This window comes from Crocuta crocuta, unplaced genomic scaffold, assembly GCF_008692635.1.
Source record: "Crocuta crocuta isolate KB4526 unplaced genomic scaffold, BGI_CrCroc_1.0 scaffold64, whole genome shotgun sequence".
NCBI classification, from domain to species: domain Eukaryota; kingdom Metazoa; phylum Chordata; class Mammalia; order Carnivora; family Hyaenidae; genus Crocuta; species Crocuta crocuta.
Genome location: NW_027530640.1, coordinates 764,914 through 789,517, shown reverse-complemented (window position 1 = coordinate 789,517; position 24,604 = coordinate 764,914).

Sequence of the window (24,604 nt, the reverse complement as noted above, 5' to 3'; positions counted from 1 at the left end):
GGATGAAACAGGTCCTTTCTGTGCGTGTTGGCTATCTCCCCTAAGGTACTCAACTCAGCAACACAAGGACAGGGATTTATTTCTTTAAAAAATCTCTGTAGTCTCTCAACATAGAACAGTGACTGGCACGTAACAGATGCTTAATCTGTCACATTTTAACATTTCTGAAACAAACATGGGTCCAACAGGATGGATCCTGTAGAGCTGGTCCTGACGTTTTTTCTTAGTGGTGTAAACAGTAATAGCAAGTCGGCATCTAGAATTTGAAGAAACTCAGCAACAAAAAAATTAACAAAAATTGGGCAGTAATGCGAGTGCAATGACCGATTTCAAAAGAGGATTCCAAAGGTGGGTAAATCCGAGAAACAGAAAAATAAGCTTATTATTGAGTTTTGAAACTAAACACCTGAATAAATAAAAACAAAAAGAGCTAAACACGATTGCCTCCTGGAAAGAGACAGTAGACTGTCACCAGTCTTTCACTATAAGCCAGTCTACTTATTTTTTTTTAAACTGCACACACCTTTTATGAACCATTTTTCAAAGATTAACCAGGAGGGGGAGAAGAGATTCACACATACAAAAATCAGAGAGAGGGAGACAGGAGCATTCACACAGATACAGACAGAAAGACATTCACGGCCAAACAGAGTCAAAGTCCAAGTCCAGCATATCCAGAAATTTCAACGATGGAGGATGGAGACCCTGAGTTCTGGAAGCAAATTTAGAAAATATCTAAAGCATGACATCAACACTAGTTGCCTACTGATTACAATTATGCCCTTTTGCTCATCAGAAAGTCAAGGTAAGCTCAGCAAAGGCTAGCACTAGTTCACCCTCGTGCCCTAGTCTGAAAACTCAGACCCCCTTTACGTGGAAAATTACAAACGCGCCATAGCACTCCACGTTTACACAACAACCCTTACACCTGCCCTGGCCTGTCATTAATTACAATGACAGACGCGGGCGCTGAAAAGATCTCTCCATTACCAGAACTACCGACGCGGACTTCATTAAGGGTGTGCAAAAGCTCGGGGAGGAGACTGCTGCTGGGAGGTAGGGAGTCCACAGATAAGAGAACGGTGGCCACGCGATCCAAAAACCCAGCTTCCAGAGTCGGGTCCACAAAAGCACCCAAGGGGACCCGCGCCTGTCTTCGCAGAAAGGGCACCTCTCCCTAGAGAAAGCTAAAGAGCTTAAAACCCCGCTCGGCCTGGGCCGGAGGAGGCGCTCAGTTCAGACCCCGCCCAACACAGGCGTAGAACGATTGCAAAATGTCACAGGGCCCAGACTGAGCGCGCCAAAGCGGGACCCACCCCCGGGAGCCACCCCCGGGAGCCCGGGACGCTGGAGGCAGGTCCCTCCCCTTCCTCTCTCCGCCCGCGCACCGCTCATTCATTCTTGAGGCGGGCAGCCCATCTTCCNGCGGCCGGAGAACCCTTCTGGATCTCGGGGTCCGAGGCCCGAAGCCGGTCAATCCTCCTTGGCGGCCTCAGGTGCGCGCTGCCCCCTGTCCTGCTAAGCAGCGGGCAGACGGAAATGTGCATCGCCCGGTCACACCGTCGCTACAACTCCAGGCCTCCTCCGCGACCCCTGTCCCCGCTGAGAAACACTATATTGTTTCTCCTTCCCAAGGGCGTGGGCACCCGGCCCCCGTTCTCCCGCCCCGGGGCTGCGCCCCCCGCCCCTCGTGTGAGCTCAGGCGGCCCCGAGACGAGCACTCACTTGAGGAGGAGCTGGTCGTGCTCGGCTTTGAACTTGCCCAGCTCGATCTGCAGCTTGGCGCGCTCGCGGGCCGTGTCGTCGAGCGCGCGTCGCGCGTCCGCCAGCTCGGTCTCGTAGAGCGCCTTGAGGCCGGTGAGCTCGCGACCGCGCACCTCCTCACGCTCCGTCACCTGCAGCTGCAGCGCGCTGTTCTCCGTCTCCAGGCTGCGCACCTTGTCGATGTACACGGCCAGTCGGTCGTTGAGCTCGCGCAGCTCCTCCTTCTCCTGCAGCCGCNAGCCGAAGGCACAAGCCGACGACCCGCGCCCGCGGAGAAGCCGGCGTGAGAAGCGAGAAGCACCTGGGTTGGCAGGAGCCGGGTTACGGCACAAAGGGCAAAGGGGGAAGACTGCCAATCAGTCAAACGTAAAATGCCCTTTTGTAAGAAAACACGCACACACACTCACACACACACACACACNCCGCCACCCCGCGGGGACCCCCGGAGGGGCTGGGCCTGCGGGTGGCGGGAAGGAGCCCGGAGGTTTTCCGGGGCGGGCCAGCGCCGCAGCCCACACCCAGCGGTTCAGGGAAATTCAAACATAAACGGCCGTTACAGCCACTCGCAGAACTCGTAGAAGCCGGGACGGGCGTAGACGTTGTAACCTTATCCGCGGCCGCCGTGGAGTTACGTAATGGGTCCCTGGGATCCGAGGTTCAAAACCCGCTGCGTGCCGGTGCCAAATGCAAGCCTTAGTTTTTCTCTCTCTGGGACGGAAAACGGTATAGCCAAACACCTCCTGACTGTCAAGTTGATGTGCGCGTGTTCACGAAGCGACAGAGACCACACAAAAGCCAGAAACCCTGATTGGAGTGCTGATCTGATGGTGCGTTCCTGATTCGTTCGTTTCTCAACAATTAAACGGCTTATGAAATCAAAACCACCTCACAAGAAGTAACTAGCACAAGCTGCTAATTGTCTTGTTTCAGTAAAATCCAATGCATCAAAATCGAAACTTGTGCAAATTTAGGTAGAAAGGACTTTCTGCTTGAAAAAGGGATCCTCTAACATGTAATTGTCAGCTAGTTCTAATCAAATGTTCCGTTAATCCCTTTGAAAAGCTTTACCTTTGAGGCAAACGTTTATTGGAATTTTCTGTGCCCTGCCCTGATTCGTCCACGCAGACACGCTCTGGTATGGGCACTGTATTCTTTCCATTTGGAAATTCACATTTAATAGACGAATTTCCTTAAGGCTGCCCAACAGGTGATAGGATGGCTTTTGAACCCAGGCAGTGACTCCAGAGCCTCGCCCTTAACTATAACCTAGAAGGCCACCTCACGATTAGGAGCACATCTGTAGAGTAATTACAGCTTAGCTGCCTTAGTAATAGTAGAGATGAAGACCAGAATGTTCTTTAAATCTTAATCAGGTTATGTACATAAAAATTAGTGAAGGGCATCAGGGTGCATTATCACCCTGGGCGGATTTCTGGGCACCCTGAGTGATGATACTCGCCTTATGAATGGTTCTATTTTCTGACCTGTTATCTAAAATAGCTTTCCGTAACCTCGCTTGGAATTAAAGAATTGAAAAGCTATTTTAGGGGCACCTGGGTGTCTCAGTCCATTAAGCCTCCGACTTGGGCTCAGGTCTTGATCTCACGGTGAGTTTGAGCCTCGCATCCAGCTCTGTGCTGACGGCTCAGAGCCTGAAGCCTGCTTCAGAGTCTGTGTCTCCCTCTCTTTCTGTTTCTCCCCTGCTTGCACCCTGCCTCCCTCTTCTGTCTCAAAAATAAACAAACATTTAAAAAAATTAAAATAAGTAGTAAGATTAAAAAAAGAAAAGCTTCTATTTTGAAGCTGGTATTAGTTTAAAAGTAAATATTCAGGTAATTTTAACCTTAAGAGGGTCTGGAAAACCCAAATTACTGGAGAAGAAATGAGACCTGAGGAAGATGAGTGCTGATCCGAGTGGTGAAATTGGCACTGGAATGTAAATCCACCTCATGGAGACCCTTTCCGCTTCACGGATGGTTTGGTTTTTGCTCCCTACTCCCCCCAAAAAAAAAATTTTTTTGAAATCTTTTAAAGTATTTTCTTTCCACTTCCAAAATTTTAAAACTGTAGGTGAAGAGATATCAGGCCTAATCTCTGTTACTCGCGACCCCATAAAGCTTTTTTTTTACCAATATTTATTTATTGTTTGAGAGAGGAGGGTGGGGAGGAGGCCAGAGAGCCTGATGAGGGGCTCAAACTCATGAACCAAGAGATCATGGCCCTAGCTAAAACTAAGAGTCAGACGCTTAACTGACCGAGCCACCCAGGCACCCCTATAAAGCTATCTCCTGGTAGAATCTTTCAATTTTAGATTCTTTTTAGGAGATTCACATTGCATCCTATTGTCTGCAACAACAAATACATTGGAGTCAATTAAGGGTTTGCCATTGAGGGGCGCCTGGGTGGCTTAGTCGGTTAAGCGTCCGACTTTCGCTTGGGTCATGATCTCGCGGTTCGTGGGTTCGAGCCCCGCGTCGGGCTCTGTGCTGACTGCCAGCTCAGAGCCTGGAGCCTGTTTCAGTCTGTGTTTCCCCCTCTCTCTGACCCTCCCCTGCTCACGCTGTCTCTCTCTCTCCTAGAAATAAATAAAAAACATTAAAAAAAAAAAAAGGGGGGGTTGCCATTGATTGCTGTGTAACAATGGAAGTGTTTCCTTGGTTTCCTCAGAGGAAAATGGGGATGATTTCTACATTCCAGGTGGTATGTAAAGACTAAATTTTAGACATATAGTATGGAATGACGAGCAATTCTTCCTACTAGTAATTCTATGTCTCCAATCAAAAGCAATTTTTAAAAAATGCAACATCTCTTAGGTGTAAAGTAAACCGACTGTGCAAACATTTGGTCAGGAACTTTACTAAAGGTGCACTTGCCTTATTCTCTTGGCTATTCCCATGCCCAACCCTGTACCTGGAGTGCTTTTCCCTTCCTCTTTCATAATAAGTGTGTTCAGCCCTCTTCTTTTAAATAACTCCTGTCATCCCATCACTGCCAATGGTTTCCCCAACTAATTAGAAGAGAACTAACAAGTACTACGTAAGTTTGGTGATCGTGCTTTTGCATTTACCAGTATAATCGTGATTGCAAATATTCTGCCTTGTTTTCCTAAATCTTCACTTTCTTGTCATGGCACATGTTCTCGTTGCTGGTTAGGCCATGTATATATCCCCACCAAGCCTCAATTTGCCATAACATTGTTTCCCTCTTCAATACTACTTTCACTGTACATAGCTACTTATTTGCCATTTGCCCTACTTCCCGCATGGCATGTGGATCAGGGACAGAAAAATACAGGACACCTGACATACCTGGACAGAAGGGGTCCAGACTAGGATAGAGGTGGGGAGGCAGGAAGACGGAGGAAGATAGTGAAAGCTTGCAGTTACCCACTTTCATCCCAGGAGAGAGGAGCGACAGCTGGCAGATAGCTGAGCATTCAGTGCAAATAAATGGACCAGCTAGGACTGCAGAGCACAGTGATGAAAAACATTGCTAAGTGGTAGGCTCTCAATATATGTTTGCTGAATAAATGCAAGAAGACAAAAATACATGGTCCTCCACCAGGCCACACTGTTTCTATTTAATACACTTTGCAAAGTTAATGTTTTTTCCAGTTACCATAAAAGCATAACAATAAGTCGGGTTTCAGAAGGTTGAATGACTATCCAGAATCCCTTCAAACTCTGATTTTGATTTTTGTGCTTTAAAAGGAGACTAAGAGGGGCACCTGGGTGGCTCAGTCACTTGAGGAACCGCTCTCTCTTGATTTTGGCTCAGGTCATGACCTCACAGTGTGAGACTGAGCTCCATGTTGGGCTCCCCGCTGAGAGTAGAGGCTGCTTGGGATTCTGTGTCTCCCTCTCTCTCTGCCCCTCCCGTGCTAGAGCTCTCTCTCTCTCTCTCTCTCTCACACACACACACACACACACACACACAATAAATAAATAAATAAACATTAAAAATAACAGTATTAATAAAAAGAGCCTAAAGAGTTTCAAAGGTGTCTATCATCTTCAATAGCATTCTTAGCAAAGCTGCATGAAATTTACATGTTGCTCCAAATTGTTTTCCAAATCGCTTGTTAGGATGTGGATATTTGGCAATAGTAGAAATAGTGGAGTTATTTTAACTCAGTGATTCCATTTTCCTGGAAATGCATGAATTAATAAAGAGAAACCAAGGGCGCCTGGGTGGCTCAATTGGTTAACCGTCCCACTTCGGTTCAGTTCATAATCTCACGGTTCTTCGTGAGTTTGAGCCCCATATCAGGCTCTATGCTGACAGCTCAGAGCCTGGAGCCTGCTTCATATTCTGTCTGTCTCTCTCTCTCTCTCTCTCTCTCTCTCTCTCAAAAATAAACATTCATTTTAAAAAAGAGAGAAATCAATCTTCACTCTTGCATTTCAGTTTTATTTTATGCCAAAATATGGTCATAACACTATAAAGGATATTTTTACAGCCATTCATTAAGCCAGTATTTATGCATCTGATTTTTAACAATTTTTTTGTAAATCCTACCAAGGCATGCTTTCTCACACTATATTCTGCATCTTTACCACTAGGGAAAAAAATAAATAAATAAAATAACAATAAAGACTGGAGTCACAAAGTGTAGAGTTTAATACTTAAGCTGTTTGTCCTCGGATTAGAACTGACCCTACTCAAAAGGAAAAGGGCTTTCCTTTTTCATGATCCGTCTTCAGTCAGCCACTATATTCATCTTGATGGATGGTTTTATCCCTACCCAATAACATTTCAATGTATTCATCAGGTGAGACTTTTCTCACCTAAAGCATCTTTGTTTCCAGATGCCATGGTTGGGTTCAAGAAAGGAGAGGAAAAAGGAAAATATAATATTTGCATAGTTGATATTCTAAAATAAAAGAATGAGGGGCGCNAGAAATAAATAAAAAAAAATTTAAAAAAATAAATAAATAAAAAAAATAAAATAAAAGAATGAATTTTCAGCCAGATGTTAGTGTTTTCATTACCACAATTGTGGGCTACCGTTCTTCTCAGGATGGCATTGTAAAGCCAGGACTAAAGACAATCACACCGTTCTCAGCTTTTAAGTTTAATAATTTTGATACAGGTATAGGAAAAGATTTGAAAAGAAGGGCAGTCTGGCTGAACCAGTCCTGTTCACCGCATCTTCCCATCCCTACCTTCTCAGCCCCAGTAAGAACCTGTGACTGGGGAAGGAAGGAGAATTTGAAGCCAGATACACTGTGGGAGTTACACTGTCCTGCCCCACGCTTGGGCTGAGTTGAGGGTAGAGGTTGAATATCAAAGAATAGAGACGGTTTGTGCCTCACGACAAGGTTCCCTGTTGTCTCCCATCTTGCTGCAGCAGAGCAGAATCCAAGAGCAGCCTTCTCTAAAATCATGGTATTTAGCAGCCTCAAAAACATGGTATGAGGGGCAACAAGGGGAATGGAGAATGGTCTCACCTTCTGTGATGGTTAATTTTGTGTGTTGACTGAGCTGGGCCACAGTCCCCAGCTATATAGTCAAACACTATCTGGTTGTTTCTGCGAGGGTGCTGTGCATAAAATTAACATTTAAGTCAGCGGGGTTTTGAGTGAAGCGATTGCTCTCCATAATGTGGGTGGGCCTCATCCAATCAGTTGAAGGTCTGAAATGAACAAACAACTGACCTCCCCAGAGCAAGATGAAATTCTAACAGCAGACAGCCTTCAGACTTAAACTACAACAGTGGCTTTTTCCTGGCTCTCCAGGCTGCCAACCTCCCCTGCAGGTTCTGGACTTGTTAACTGCCCTATTCACACGAGCCAATTCCTTAAAATAAATTTGTCTATATATACATATCCTATTAAAGCTGTTTCTTTGGAGAATCTTAACACACCTCCCTTTTGTCCATAAAAGAAGAATGTAGAGGAGCTAAGAAAGGCCAACAGATTGAAATGAGTGGGAGAGGAAAGTTGCAGGCTGACCCGGATGAACAGGTCGCCTGAGGCATGGTGGAGCCATCCACAACTCAGCAGAAGCCTTGAGGACAGAAGTGACAGAGGACAACATGCTCAGGAACCACAAGAAGTCACATCTGGAAAAGGCCAGCACAGCGTGGAGACTGAGTAAAACCAAAAAGTAGATGTCTTTCCCTGCAGCCGTGAACAATCTCCTTGCACTTAGAATCAATCTCAGGGAGGACGGGAAAGATGAAAAATCTGAGAGGTATTAAACTTGAACGTGATTGAAATATAAATATAAGCTGGTCCGGGGCGCCTGGGTGGCTCGGTCGATTAAGTGTTCAACTTTGGTTCAGGTCATGATGTCATAGTTGGTGAGTTTGAGCCCCCAGTCGGGCTCTGTGCTGACAGCTCAGAGCCTGTTTCAGATTCTGTGTCTCCCCCTCTCTCTGCCCCTCCCCCGCTCATGCGGTGCATGTGAGCTCTCTCTCTCGCTCTCTCTCTCTCTCAGAAATAAACATATAAAATACAATACAATACAATACAATACACTGGTCCATGCCACTAGAAGATTGCAATCCTTGTCATCAGAATGGTCCCCTACACTGCTTTTCTCCACCAGTAGGTTTTATTCCAACACAAGCTCTCTCTACGAGGTGGAAGAGCTGACTTCCGGGCCACCCCACGCCTAAGTTCTCCTAGCATCTCACAATGTAACTAATCTCAGGAAAACTGATTCATTTGTTTGGGTCACATGCTCAGCCCTGAAACAATTGCTATGCCCTTTGATTGGTGAGGCCTAGGCCAAAACCCACTGCAATGATAGGTAGGGGTCAGGGAGAATCTGGAGTCAAGGCCACCCTAACCAAACCACATGGCATGGGATCTCCAAGAAGAATGAGAGTATGTCCCCAAAAGTGACAAAGGGGTGCTGGACAAACAGAACCAGTATGTGTCTCCCTGAAAGGAGAGTAAGAGAATTAACCTAAATAGTCCTTTTCTGGCCTAAAATGCTCCAGAGGTTTGCATATTTTAAAAAATGTTCAAAAAAACATGTTCAGATAACAGGGGTGCCTGGCTGGCTCAATCAGCAAAGCACTCAACTCTGGATACTGAGGCTGTGAGTTCAAGCCCCGTGGGCAAAGAGCTTACATACATACATACATATATACATACATACAATACAAACTCTTTTTTTTTTTATTTTGTAATGTTTATTTATTTCTGAGAGAGAGAGAGAGACAGCATGAGCAGGGGAGGGGCAGAGAGAGAGGAAGATACAGAATCTGAAACAGGCTCCAGGCTCTGAGCTGGCTGCCAGCACAGAGCCTGATGCGGGGCTCGAACCCATGAACCGCAAGATCATGACCTGAGCTGAAGTCAGACGCTTAAGCCACTGAGCCACCCAGGCGCCCCAATCCATGCATTTCTTCATCGCACATTTGTGGAGAGCTTAGCACATACAGAGCACAGGTGACTGAGGTACATGGTTCCTGCTCTGAGGAGCTCCACAGTCCAGTAGTGGACAGGCAAACAAATAAATTCTGCCTCAACGTGCCAGGTACTGGCAAAGAGGCGTGAACAAAGGAGCGCGGGCACACACCAGACAGGCCTCTGTGCCGGGAGGAAGACACCACGAGCAAACAGACGATCTCTGAGCTGGGCTTGGAAGGATGTCAGCCTCTTGGGACTGGAAGATGAATCCGCTGCTTTGTGGAGACCTGTAAAAGGGCAAACCACAGGCCCCAGGGAGAATTAGAGGGAAACCCCAGACAGACTCACTAATCTCCTACGGTGTGCTTTTTATTTCAAACCACAACATGTAGAGGGTGCTTTAAACTAGGAATTATAAGGTGGTAAAGGAAGCAGATTTTAGTCAACAATTATCTTTAGCCTTGGCTTCCAGTAGTCAACAAAAATGGAAATTTGAGGAAATTGCCATATAGTTAAAGCAAGTAAATTACTTAAACTGTACTGACACCATGAAGATAGAAAACCAATTAAACGGGAAATTTTATTGAGTAACTCTTGTGTGTAAGGCGCTATGCTGCATCCTATGAAAGAAAAAAAATTTTTTTTAATTTATTTTTGAGAGACAAAGTGAGGCATAATGCGAGCAGGAGAGGGGCAGAGAGAAGAGATAGAATCTGAAGCAGACTCCAGGCTCTGAGCTGTCAGCACAGAGCCCAATGTGGGTCTTGAACCCACAAACCGAGAGATCATGACCTGAGCTGAAGTTGGACACTGAACCAACTGAGCCACCCACACACCCCGAAAGAAATTTTTTTTTTAAGTGTGAAATGTGATTCGGCCCCTCAATAAAGGTATCGTGTGTGTGGAAATGAAATATATACATAGATTAAATAGGTTAATCAATCAAGCTATGAATGACGTAGGTCCAAGGGCGTGGTATTGATGATAAGTGTCAAAGCACTGGGGCTGTTACAATCTGGAGAATGAATAAATGCCTGCAGGCCCGGATAGCATGAGAGGACATGGTAGAAAAAAGAATTTGAACTCGACATCAAAATAGGAAAGATTTATTCCAGTAAGTGATTTGACTTACAAAAAAATGAGCTTTATACACCAACTTTTCAGGAATAAAAGTATTCCATAAAGTTAGATGATGCTAGGGGCACCTGGGTGGCTCAGTTAAGCATCTGACTCTTGATTTCAGCTCAGATCATGATCTCATGGTTCTTGAGTTCAAGTCCCACAATGGGCTCTGCACTGGCAGTCTGTGATTCTCTTTCTACCTCTCTCTGCCTCTCTCTCTCTCTCTCTCTCTCACACACGCACACACACACACAATAAATAAATAAATAAACTTAAAACAAAAATGCACCTACCCTGCAGGTCAGCAATTCTACTCCTAAGACAAACGAAAGCACACTTCTACTGAAAGACTTGTGGGAGAGGTTTATGCTAGTGTTATTCATAACAGACCAAACTGGAAACCATCCAAGTGCTCATGAAGAGAACAGACAAAGAAATCATGGTGTAAGTAGTAGTCAGCAATGCGAAAGAATGAGCTACAGGTACATTCAACAGTGTGGATGAATCTCCCGAACGTTATAGTGAGCAACAGAAAAAGTACATTTTATGTGATTTATTCATATGAAATCCAAGAACAGTAATTGGAATCTTTGTAAAAAGAAATTAGAACAGTGGATGACCAAGGGAATGAGAATTGATTGGAAGGGAGCATTAAGGAACTTTCTAGAATGATACGTCGACAGGTGCATGGACACAATTGTCAAAGCTCACTAAATTGTACACCTAAGATGTCCATTTCACTGTATGTAAATTTTACCATGATATTAAAAAACCATTTTCTGATCTCTTATGCATTTTAAAACTTCTGAGATGTGCTTGTAACTTTGTAATAAAAGTAACTTTGTAACTTTTTCTGTAAGTAGACAAGTTTCCACCTTATTTGTTGCTTGAATTTTAAATTTTCTGTGGACTCTTCATTTTGCACACCCATGCTATAAAACCTGTGTGATTTCTTCAGGAGTTGGAAACTGAACACAGCCATTTTTTTAGGTTATTTATTTATTTGGGGTTATTTATTAAAAGAAAAAAACCGACTTCATTGGATTTCGAAGATGCATTTGAACTAATATCACATTGTTAATTATACTTCAATTAAACATTTTTAAGTAATAAAACAGGGGCACCTGAGTGGCTCAGCTGGTTAAGCTTCTGACTTCGGCGCAGGTCATTATCTCCCACTTCATGCGTTCAAGCCCCACATCAGGCTCTGTGCTGCCAGCTCAGAGCCTGGAGCCTGTTTCAAATTCTGTGTCTCCCTCTCTCTCTGCCCCTTCCCCACTCATACTCTGTCTGTCTCTCTCAAAAATAAATAAACGTTAAAAAAGTTTTTTTAAATAATAAAACAAACAATGTATTTGAGTAATGAAGATGGAGCTGTTCGGACTAAAACCGGTGACTTGAAAAGAAAGGCTGCTGGGGCACTGAGCACAGAGCCTGCTTGGAACTCGCTCTCCCTCACTCTCCACCCTGCCCCCACTCTCTCTTTCTCACAAAATAAATAAATAAACTAAAAAAAAAAAAGAACTGCTGCCATTTTTGGCTTGGAAAGATCAGAATACGTTGGGACATGAATACTACAAAACTGAGAACTTCGTGAGGCGAAAAGAAAGAAATCTAAAAAAAATAGTTTCTGCTTTTCACCACTATATTCCTTTCACTTTGTAAGATTACCTATTTGGGCACTGATCGTTCTATTGAATATTATACAAATACTGATCTCGAGTAATCCAGGGACCTAAATTCTTTTTTTTTTTTTAAGTATATTTATTTTGAGAGAAAGTGTAAGTGGGAGAGGGACAGAGAGAGAGAGGAAGAGAGAGAATCCCAAGCGGGCTCTGCCCTGTCAGTGCAGAGACGGACTTGGGGGGCTCGATCAAACCCACAAACCATGAGGTCATGACCTGAGCTGAAATCAAAAGTCAGATGCTTAACTGACTGAGCCACTGAGTTACTCCTAAATTCCTTTAATAATGTAACAACCTGGGGCGCCTGGGTGGGTTAGTCGGTTAAGCGTCCGACTTTCGCTTAGGGCATGATCTCGCGGTTCGTGGGTTCGAGCCCCGCGTCGGGCTCTGTGCTGACTGCCAGCTCAGAGCCTGGAGCCTGTTTCAGTCTGTGACTCCCTCTCTCTTTGACCCTCCCCTGCTCACGCTGTCTCTCTCTCTCTCTCCTAGAAATAAATAAAAACCAAAGAAAATAATATAACAACCTGCTAAACCACTGAAGGCACAGTATCAGTTTAATTCACTTAGAGGAGAAAAGTAATTTTTTGGAAGGATGGGGATGAAGAGAAGGGAGGAAAAAGGGAGTTATCAGCATCTGGGGTAGCATTGTGACTTATAACGGACATTTAATATTATAATCTCATGTTAGATGTCAAAAGAAAAAGAAAAATCCCTATAGTTTTAATAATGTGTATTTTAAAATTTGACTTGACTTTAAATTTGCCTTAAATTCTCTTGGCCAAACAGGCTTTGTAAAAAGCTGTGATTCCCAACTGGCTGCAGTGGGGAAAGACAGAAAGCCTCCTGTGTCTAAAGGGCTTTCTTAGATTTGAGGGGGCAGAAGAGCATTTTATGTTTATTAAAAAAGTGCGAAGCTAGGAGACACTGCTGTGGACAACAGAGAGAAAGTACAGCACACACCTCCTGCCCTTAGTCTCGCTGGGGCTCTGGAGTTACATGCAGAACCATATAAGCAAGTATACAATTACATACCAGAAGCAACTGGGTCACACAACCCGCCATGACAGCCGTGACTGCAAACAAGTTCCGTTGTGACATTCACTCAGAAAACTCACCCTGTGGTGACGTGAATCAACTCCCTCACGAGGTTTTCAGAAACCTGTTGTCATTAAAAAGAAATTAGTTTCACTTCTCTAATCTTAACCTCGTAGTTTTTTTTTCGTCATTTACTATACACTTCCCTTAAGTGATTTCATTTGGGTTGATCTCAAAGTGAGGAATGGAGAAGAGAGGTCTCAACTGCCACAGGGAAAAGGCAAGTCACAGGGGTGAGCCCAGCATTTTTATTTTTGGAAGTAAAATGAATCCAACATGTCTGCTTCACCCCAAAATAATGAAAATGTCATTCCTTCTATGAACTCCTGAGGCATTATCACCTGTAGCAGTCATTTGGAACCCAGTATATTGCTCTTTGGTTTGTCATTTCAGACAAATCATGACTCTTTAAGGCAGAAGAATGTCCTTGGGGGACACTGCGGATAATGAAATATTGTTACTTTTCTGCCAATGGGCATCCATATTGGAATAGAGCAACATACGGTAAGGATGATCTAAGCACCCCAGGCTTCACCAATCTCTCATTTTTCATGAGTCCACTTTATCTAAGAGATACTTCTGCATATTCCTTTGAGCAAAAGACTCTCAGAGTTATGAGTCAAGAGATCCTCAGAAAACTTGTCAAGATAATTATTGAAAGGCTTTGTAAGAATTCCATTTATTATGGAAACCAACTTGACAATAAACAATGAAAGAAAAAAAAGTAAGAATTCCATTTGGAAAACTTATTTTTTTATTATTCATGTCGGAAAGTAAGAATGTGATCCATAACATTTATTTTAGTGACTATCCATTCTTGATTAAATAGTACCGTGTAACAAATAATAACATAAAATGGAAAGCTTTTTCTCCTTAATTACCAATGGCCTATTTCAGTTTCAGGTTTACTATGTCATCTCAAATGCTCCCTCCAAATTTGGTCATGATTGTTGATGAAGACATTGCAGGAAATGAACGGCCTGATTAAGAAAGCATATTTTAAAAATTGAGCATTGCCTGCTAAGCAACGAGAAAGAGAACCATAGATACATCACCCACCCCAGGTGGAATCTGGTTAACATCAGACATGGCACTACATCTAAAAGATGTTCAGCCAGTAGGTCAAAAATCAAATATAAGAATAAGATACATCTATCATATATTAATAAGTACAAGTGAATGTGACAGTTTGGAAATTTGGAGGAAGGGAATTTCAGAATTGCACATCATGATCAGAATTAGTGCTCTGTTCTAGATCACCAGAAACACACCATTGCACTTCCCATTTATTGGTCTCTTAAAGCTCCTCAAATGATCTGAGTTAGGAGATTGAGCAGTTGAAGACCTGAATGCCAGATCTCTTTCTTTCACTGAGACTGGAGTAGAGAAAGAACACAGAGAATGCTTCAGAGGCTGATTTGACCGATCACTAGACAAGTAAAACTGAAAATATTTGGGGGACCAATGGAGATCTCTTAGGGTTCAGGCAGCAGAAAGCTGGGACAGCACAGGCTTCAGAATCAAGAATACCCAAGTGTGAATCTTGCGTAGTCACACACTATGTGACCTCTAGTGTGTTACCTAACATCTGTGAACCTCCATTTCCTCCTTTGTAAGACCCAGAGCAAGAACTGCCTCATAGGGATGTTGATAGGATTCAATACCTTAACATACACACGCTGTAACTGGTACACATTCAGTGCTAAGTAAATATTTATTCCATTCCCTTTCTCTACAAAAACAGATATTAGAATTTTTACTCCCCAATTTTAAAAGCTTCCCACCAACTTAGCATATAAAACCTCATACCAAGTACTGAGAAAAATTGGTGCCTGTAACAACACTGCATTTTCAAAATGTTAACTGTTGTATTTTGTCATGCTTACTGATGTTTATCTTGGCGTAGAGTCAATAGCCGTACAAACACCGCGTAGGACGGGTAGTGACTGACTTACTAGAATTTGATTCCGGTTCACAAACTTTTGGTGAATACCAGTATGGCCAGCCCTAGAGACATTACAGAGTAATCCAGACACAGTCCCCGCCCCACAGAAAACTCCAGCGTAGGTAAAGAAAAGCCAATGTTAGGACATCTGACATGTGCTCTCCTGCATATTTTTATAATTACCTGTAAGCCAATCTCTCTCCAAGGTTGAGTTGAGTTTAAATTTCACAGCCAGCTTTTGTCACTTTATTGTTTTTTAGACACCCAAGCACAGTTTGGTTTGCACTGATTTTTATACTAGAAAGAAGACATCACTGCCAGTTAATATTATCAAACTAGGAAGGGGCGCCTAGTTAATGGGCACCTTGCAAAAGATGGAAGGAGACAAGATCTGTTTCCTGAGATCATACAATACTTAAAGCAAGATTTTTGCTTTGTATGTCCCTCCACCACTTCCACGTTTTTAAAAGAAAAAAAAAAAAAAAAAGCACACTCTCTGCATGACCACAGGATCAACCACTGCTGCCTGCTGGCCAGAAAAAGGGTAGTATTAAGGGTGCAGCCATCTGCTTGCCACAGACTGCTGGCAAGACAAGAAAAGCTAATTAGCACCCCCAACCTTCCCCCTTACTCTGACCCTCCTCTCCTTGCCCCAATCACCTGACTGGCCTCCCCTTCCCCTACTGCACCAGCTTCTTTCTGCATCCTTCGGCTTGCGGGGGGCGGGGGGAAGGTCAGAGACATTTGCCTATTCTAGCAAGAGACAACAACAGGATTCAGCAGCACCCTGGACCATGAATTTCTAAAATTTTAAAGGAAATTGCACAAATTACCTCCTCCCGCCCTCCCACAAATAGTGCTCTCTTTCACTGGTGCCTGTTATCTTACTGAGAACATCTACTCTGACTAGGAAAATCCTGAGGTCTGGAGTCTCATCTGCTTTGTAATTGACAATTGTCTCGTGATCGGTGAGCACCTAGTTCCTACACTGGGTCTCTCACCGCTTTGATTGGGGCTTGGGGGACAGCCATAGGATATAAAGCCATTAAGGAAATATAGTACATTTCACTATAAAGCCACAGGAAATGGTGAGAGGTACCTTTGGTATGAAGCAGCAATGACAGCTCAAATGCCATTAGTTATTAAATATGCCAGAAAAATAGGCTATCAGTGAAGCCAACGAAGATTTTGAGACTTCACAGGATAAAAAGAGTGAAACTTCCAACTAGTACACAAATATAGACTAGCTATTAACGGACAAGAATTATGATTTTCCTATTTACCTGAGGCATAATACCATCTAAATACACTGATGTTTCACTAACAAAACTTGTTACTAGGTTACTAGGATTTGGTTACAAAAACAACAGTATTTTTTTTCTTTTTTTTGTTCCTACTCTAATTTTTTATATACCTTATAGTAATATAAGCTATACACTTTTTAAAAGAAAACCTAGGGGAGCCTAGGTGCCTCAGTCGGTTAAACATCTGACTCTTGATTTTAGCTCAGGTAGTGATCTCGCAGTTTGTGGGATTCAGCCTCCCACTGCTTGGGATCGTCTCTCTCCCCCTCTTTCTGCCCCTCCCCTGCTTGTGCTCTCTCTTCCTCGAAATAAATAAACTTTAAAAAAAGTCTAACAGTGCCAGCTTAAAAAAATGAAAGGCAATAGAAAACAAACATTGAAAACGACAAAGGTGGCTCAGTCAGTTAAGGGTCGGACTCTTGACTATAGCTCAGGTCATGATCTTGCCATCCATGAGTTCAAGCCCTGCACTGTTAGTGCAGAGCCTGCTTGGGATTCTCTCTCTCTCTCTCTCTCTCTCTCTCTCTCTGCCCCTCCCCCATTTGTGTATGTGCACATGCTCTCTCTCTCTCAAAATAAGTTAAAAAAAGAATTACAAAGCTGTAAATATTAGCTCAGAATAAAAAGATGATTAGAATCTTGTAGAGAAACTTCAGTTAAGCTTACTATAAAAAACACTTGCACCTATGAAATGCATAGATATATTTCAAAAGCAAAATTATAAATTTGAAAAACAAAATGCTGTGAAATTTTGTCAGAATTTTTACCTGACTGAACAAACTTGCTAAAAGAAAGTGCCCAAGTGTATCTTTTCATTTTCAAACCAGGGGGAAAGGGAGACTAACAAACTCCAGTTTACATTATTCTTCTAAATTGGGTAAAATTAAGCTGTGATTCAGACCCATTCAGGACACCAGATGCTTCCTACCGGTAGGGACACCTCTGACTTTTTTCCCCACTCACCCTCTGAACTGTCTACCTATGTTTGAGGAATTCCTCACCATTTGAGTCTAAGCAAGAGACAGGGTCTTCCTCCCACTCCAGATGCTAACAAAGCCAGCCAGGCATTTCGTTTGTAGTCTGAGGTTTGGCCAAGCAGATGCACCGGCCCCAGAATTTGACCCAAAGCAATGGAAAAGTGGTGAATTTGTTCTAGTAGTGCTACCCAATTTCCAAAGGCAGCTGGGACAGAGCACCAGCTTATATGCGGTGTTGGTAGGATGGCAGCTACGGAATCAACCCTTTCTTGGCAGCAAAAATGACCTTCCCAGACATGTTCTGGGACAGTTGGCGTGTAGCTTCTTTTGACCCCTAGCTGTCCCATGAGTGTGTGAGCTACCTGATATGTCTTCAGTAACTTCCTTTCCTGCTTAAGTCAGAATCAGCCTCTGTGCTTGCAACCAGGAACCCTAAGGGACACAGAGCCTCTGCAATAGTGACTTAGAATTAAAAAGACAGGAATCAGGGAATATACTTTCTCTTATAAGCTACATGCTGCTCACAAAAGACATCCAGCTGAAGGTAAGAGTATTAGTAAAGAGACATGCGTGTGTTTTTCCTTCACAAAAGTCAGGGAGGTGTGTCCGGGAGGCTATTTGGGGGAAAGGCCAGTTTCAGTGATAATCTAGAAACAAGGAAAGGAAACCTTACCCCTTTATCTAGTTCCAGATTTAGATAACGTGCACAGTTAAAATACAGGAGTACAAAATAATCGTAGGCATTTTACAATTACATTTAAAAAAAAGTACACTAAACACACGAAAGTGGTTTACCCCGGGGGAGTTGGAAATAGGAGTGGGGAATGAAGTTAAAGGACATGGTTGCACAAATTTATGCAAAACACAGGGCTTGTATCTGAAGGCCTCTGGCTCACGTGCCTGGTGACATTTCCTCAGTCGCCGTGATCTCCAGAAGAGAAAGAAGCTCTCCAGCTGACCAACCTTCAGCCTTGGAGATGAGCAAAGCAGAAGGGAGCCTGAGGTCATGGCTGGACTGACCACAAGGCGGCTGCTCCCAGCCCAGGTACAAACAGACAGCAGAGGGTGGGCAGGATACCTGCCCCGGGCATTCACAGGGATTCACGGGTGGGGGTGGAGGGGGAGGTCCAATACTTTCTTTTATCAACAAAACTCTTTCCATCTGCGTCTCATTATAGTATAGTGATATTCTTAGCTTCATGTTTGGGGGCGATGAAGGCGTTTGAAAATAGATTGTGGTGAGGACTGCAATAACATCATGAATGTAACTAACGGCACTGAATTGTATCTGTTAAATGCCAAGGTTTGTAAGTACGGAGGTTCCTTAAAAAGTTAAAGATAAGACTACCCTCCAATCCAGCAATTGGACTACTAGGTATTTACCCAAACGATACAAAAGTACTAATTTGAAGGGATACCCTGCACCCTGGTGTTTATAGCAGCATTATTAACAAAAGCCAAATGGTGGAAAGAGCCCAAATGTCCATCAACTGACAAATGGGTAAAGAAGTTGTGTATACACATATACAATAGAATGTGACTCAGCCATCAAAAAGTAGGAACTCTGGCCATTTGCAGTGGCATGGATGGAGCTAGAGAATACTATGCTAAGCAAAACAAGTCAGTCAGAAAAAGACAAATACCATTGATCTCACTCATAGGTGGAATTTAAAAAACAAAACAAAAGAGCAAAGGGGAAAAAAGAGAGGCACACCAAGGGACAGACTCTTCCATATAGAGAACAAACTGATGGTTACCAGAGGAGGGTGGGGGAATGGATGAAATAGGTGATGAGAATTAGGGAGGGTACTTGTGATGAGCACTGGGTATTATATTTAAGTGACGAACCACTAAATTTTACACTTGAAACTAATATCACACTGTATCAAGGTCTGTTATACATAGTTTTACCACAATTCAAAAATATTAAAAATGAAATATACAAAAACCATTGGAATCACACACTTTAGGTGGGTGGATTGTACTGTATGTGAATTATATCTCAACAAAACTGATAAAGATTATTCAAAGCATTTAGGATTTTTGCTTTTAAACCATTGGCATTTGGTGCTATCCATTGCATCCTTTTGGGAACTGAGAAATTGTTCCTCGTGTCTAATGGACAACTAGTCGCTTCCTTTCACAGCACATGTGACGGGTATATTAGAGATAACAGAAACACAAACTTCCCCAGGTTTGAAATACATCAGAGGTTCATCATTGAAAAGACACGGAAGGGAACACAGACGGGCACCTGGCTGGCTGGCTCAGTCGGTAGAGCACTCCACTTTTGATCTCGGGATTGTGAGCATGAGCCTCACATTGGGTGTGGAGATTACTTAAAAATAAAATCTTAGGGGCGCCTGGGTGGCTTAGTCGGTTAAGCGTCCGACTTTCGCTTAGGTCATGATCTCACGGTTCGTGGGTTCGAGCCCCGCGTCGGGCTCTGTGCTGACTGCCAGCTCAGAGCCTGGAGCCTGTTTCAGTCTGTGACTCCCTCTCTCTCTGACCCTCCCCTGCTCACGTTGTCTCTCTCTCTCTCTCCTAGAAATAAATAAAACATTAAAAAAAAATTTTAAATAAAAATAAAAATAAAATCTTAAAAAAGAAAGAAAGAAATAGAAGGGAACAAATAAGTAGAACCCAGCAGAGACAGACTCTCACTTAGTGATGGGCAGAAATGAAAACCATGCTTGGCTGTAATGGGCTTTTTTTTTTTTTAATATTTTTATTTCTAGGAGAGAGAGAGAGAGAGAGACAGCGTGAGCAGGGGAGGGTCAGAGAGAGAGGGAGTCACAGACTGAAACAGGCTCCAGGCTCTGAGCCGGCAGTCAGCACAGAGCCCGACGCGGGGCTCGAACCCACGAACCGCGAGACCATGACCTAAGCGAAAGTCGGACGCTTAATCGACTAAGCCACCCAGGCGCCCCTGTAATGGGCTTTTTATTTTAATCTACGAGATTTCAACGAGAACCTACTGGCTCCAGGCCCCTCCCCCCGGGGTAAGACAGCTCCCCTCACGGGATCACCTGCAGCTATGGGGTCTGAGTCGCAATAGGAGCCAGGGCCTGGGAAACCCCGGAGCTGTGCCGGGCACAGTTTCTTCATTTCTAGACAGGCTCCTGCATTGGCCCTCCTCCTTCCTACCTCCATGCTGTCAATCACGCGACTCCCTACACCTGCAAAGTCCTTCCCACTTACCAGCCGATGTCTGAATCCTTCCCCCCCCCTCCTTCCCTAGCGCCCAGTGGAGAGCCACCTTCAAGACCCAAACCAAACTGGGTTCAAAATGATTGTAGACACAGTTCTCAGATACTTTTGATGAGGCAGGTAATAGGGGTTGGAAATCCGAAGGGTCTAACAGGCTGTCATTGTTGGTAGAGGTAAGGCAAGCAGAACAGCACGAAGGAAAATACTGCCTGTACTATTCCCTGCAGTTCTCAGGAACTGGTGTGAATCCTCCAAGTTTAGACCCCCCTAGATCATCTAATGATCTTCTTCCAACATCCTTTGCATTTCTTTAAAACTATTAATGTAATATACCTAGTGACTTTACATGTTAATCAATGTGATGGCCTGTCCTGACAAATCATCCTTCTATAGTTATTATGGGAAACACAGGCTATGTGCACACTTTTTCTCTCCTAGTTTGACATCCAGCTTTTGTCCAGTTCCTCTGAATTGCTGCTTTTGGTGGCTTCCAAGGAAATGTTTGCGTTGTCCAGAAGAGCTGCTTCCCAAGTTTTTAAAAGTCACACACATAGAAACTGATAATTATTTTTTATTCAGGAATACAGAAGCAAAGGGCTAAGGCAATCATATCCCCAATTCCTCTGTACAGGGCCCCAGCTCATTCATTCATTCATTCATTCACTCATTCATCTATCTACCTATCTATCTCCTTATCCATCCATCCATCCCTTTTTCCTCCACTCCCCCCTCCCACTCCCAGTTCCCACAGACCACAGTTCTGAGTGTTTAATGTGTATTATTTTGACTCCTGTGTTACTATAAAATGTAGTTTTTTCATACTCCCGAATTTTTAGTTTGTATAAGTGACATCATGTTGTAGATCTCATTTGCTTTCTTCCTTTATTCCCTGAGCAGAGTCCTGCTCTAAGTGTCTACATCTAAGCTGTAGATGGGACTTCGTGGGGGACACCTCCCACATCAAGCACCTACCACCAGGGGTGGGTACCTTTGTTGCACCCGCCATGGTGAATGCCCTCATATGTGCCCCTTTATGGACCTAAGAAGGAGTTGTGGAATCCCAGGGGATACAGACATTCATCATGAATAAGTACTGTCTACTGCTGTCTGGACTGCTGTCTACCCCGGTCTAAGAGCTGTGTGTTGGGTTTCCTACAGGCCCACAAAGACAGTCACACCTGGCATGGAAATGAGAACATGGATACAGACACCAGGGTGAAAAGATAAGAAACATAGGCCCTGGACTTGGGCAGCATTAGGACCTCCAGCCTCTCTGAGATAGAATGTCCATCCACATCACAAGGCGTTTCTCTGAGTCACAACAGAGATGAGGAATGCTGGGGTAAGGATGCCTTCCCCACTGCTACTACCTTCTGAAAAAATGACTCAAGTCTCAGGATTCTGCGGAATGAGTAGAGCCGCTGTTAAATTTCTCAGGATGTCACTTTGGTCATCTCTGTTCCACCAGGAACAGTCACAATTGCTGACCATTCTGCCTCCCGCCAAGGAGCTATATCCATCTAAGGAAGAAGCATATGAAGTCAGAACTGGGCAAGGCCTCACGGGCGAGGGTCTGGGGAGCCAGCGGAATCCAAGCCTGCTGGGCTGCAAACCACAATCTCTTCCTCTGCCTTTGTGGGAAATATTGCAAGAAGAAGAGGCAGAAATAAGGGCTGCTCAAGAGGTTAACTTTGCTTCCTTGGGGAACATGGAAGAGTTGCTGCAGAGCCACGACCAGGCTCCCCTGTGAACGCTGCACATTCCGAGAGCACAGGTCCCTTTCTTTTGCTTTGTTACCTTGAGGTTTTAGGGATTTCAGTATAGCAATTGAGATGCAAACCAGTAAACTTTATTTAGAAAACTGTATGATCAGAGAACCAGAGAGCTTACTTTGTTATTGTTAGTTTCTGTGTGTGTGTGTGTGTGTGTGTGTGTGTGTGTGTGCATGTGTGTGTTGTTGTTGTTGTTGTTTTCCTTCAGAAGTGTAAATTGAGGGGCGCCTGGGTGGCTTAGTCGGTTAAGCGTCCGACTTTCGCTTAGGTCATGATCTCGCGGTTCGTGGGTTCGGGCCCCGCGTCGGGCTCTGTGCTGACTGCCAGCTCAGAGCCTGGAGCCTGTTTCAGAGTCTGTGACTCCCTCTCTCTCTGACCCTCCCCTGCTCACGCTGTCTCTCTCTCTCCTAGAAATAAATAAAAAATAAAAAATAAAAATAAAAGAAGTGTAAATTGAGTGACTAATGTGTTTTCACAGTCTGTAGGCTGAGGCTGACAGAGGGAGTAAGATTAGGTATCTTTTCCATTCCTAAATAACGGAAAGAAGGAAAATGTCCCCAAGGGTTTATTTTTTAGAAAACCTTAAAAATCCCAGTTTATAGGATGATAAGGGGATAAATAGTTCAAGAGACGTCTTCATCTATTCACATGAAAAGTAAATGTTTGTTGCAGTCCGGAATGAGAATTTTCAAGATTTCTGTATATATTAAGTTCTGCAAGAGGGGAACACATTTGCTTATATGCTTCTCTAGAAATGAAGATAATATATTACCCAGGCAGAAAGCTAATCCAGTATGCTTGTCCTACATTTTGTAGTTTTTCACATGCTGAGGATAGAGAGGGACGGACATAATTCCCTTCCTAACAATGCGGTGTTTATCTACTCTGGGGTCACCACAGGCACACTGAGTGGTCCTCTGGATTTCCAGAACAGCATTTCCACCATCTTTCCACCTTGGTTCATATCATGGGGACTTAGGACATTAGTGTGAGAACAAGAAATGGGACTTCAAAGAAAGACTACCGAAATAGTGACTCCAACAGTTATAATTACATGTACATAATTTAGACATGGTTAATTATGGTTTCCCATCTACATATTTAGAAAGATTGTAGATAGCATAATTTTTGGATGTGATGAGGTACAATGGTATCAAAATACACATGCACGTGTCTACACAGATACACACATTCAGGACCAGAAGCCAGGGCGCCTGAATGGCTCAGTCAGGTAAGCATCCACCTCTTGATTTAGTTCAGGTCATGATTCCAGGGTCGTGGGATTGAACCTTGTGTAGATCTCCCTCTCTCTCTGCCCCTCCCCCCTCCTCTCTCTCTCTCTCTCTCTCTCAAAAAAAAAAAAAGGAAAGAAAAAAATCACATCTAATCTTACCCAACACTGGCCCCAGTTTTAGGCCATTTATTTTGGGGCACAAAAAAGGATGAGATAAATCTGGATGGAGATTTTCAGGTACAGCAACATATTGCTGCTTCTGAAAGAAAGGGAAGGACAGAACCATTCACTTTTTTTTCATGATAGAGATCATGCCGAAGAAATCACAGGTGCTTACTATGATTTCAGTTTAATGGGAAACACCCTGAGTGTTAGACAAGACCAAGATTGTCGCTTTCATCTGAACTTGAGAAGTTGTAGAGTCCATGGGTATAATTACACTGCCCTCCTTCACACTAAACAATTTGCACCTATTAAGTTCTTCCAGAGTTAACTGGGTCTATGAGACAATATGTTCCAGCCCAACGAAAGTGGCAGAACAGGATACGACATACTTTGTGGCTGCTACCCTAGTCCACAAGTGTTGGTGAGAGTTCTGCTCTATTTCCTGCTGTTTAAAGTTTTTTGAAACCTCACGTCATCTAATGACTTAGGACTTCTACATCCTGAGTGGGTCAGCATAACATTCATACCGGGCGCTTAATCAAAAAGAAGACTCTCATTGGATTAGAAGAAACTGAAAGGGAACTTTTAGGGACAGTTCACAAATAATCTCCAACCCTAGATGCTGGGCTTCTAAAAGGAAGGAAGTCTAACAGACAGACAGAAATTCTTTACCAAATAAAAAAAATTTCATGTTTAAGTTAACAGGCCTCACATTTTCTTGCAAATTCCTTAAACCATTTTCTAACACAGTGCTTCCACTTACCTTCGATTAATTCTAAACACATTGGTTGTGGCTTTTTAGAGTTGTTGTACTCCAGAAAGGACAGAATTAGGCAGAATGTGACTCTGTGATCTTCATTTCACCCTAAACCATAAATTCCATGTTAGCACTGAAGTAACATCACATTAGACATGTGTGTTGCTTTATGTTAAATTGAGCTTCCTCTGGTTGCAAGTGACCCAAAAA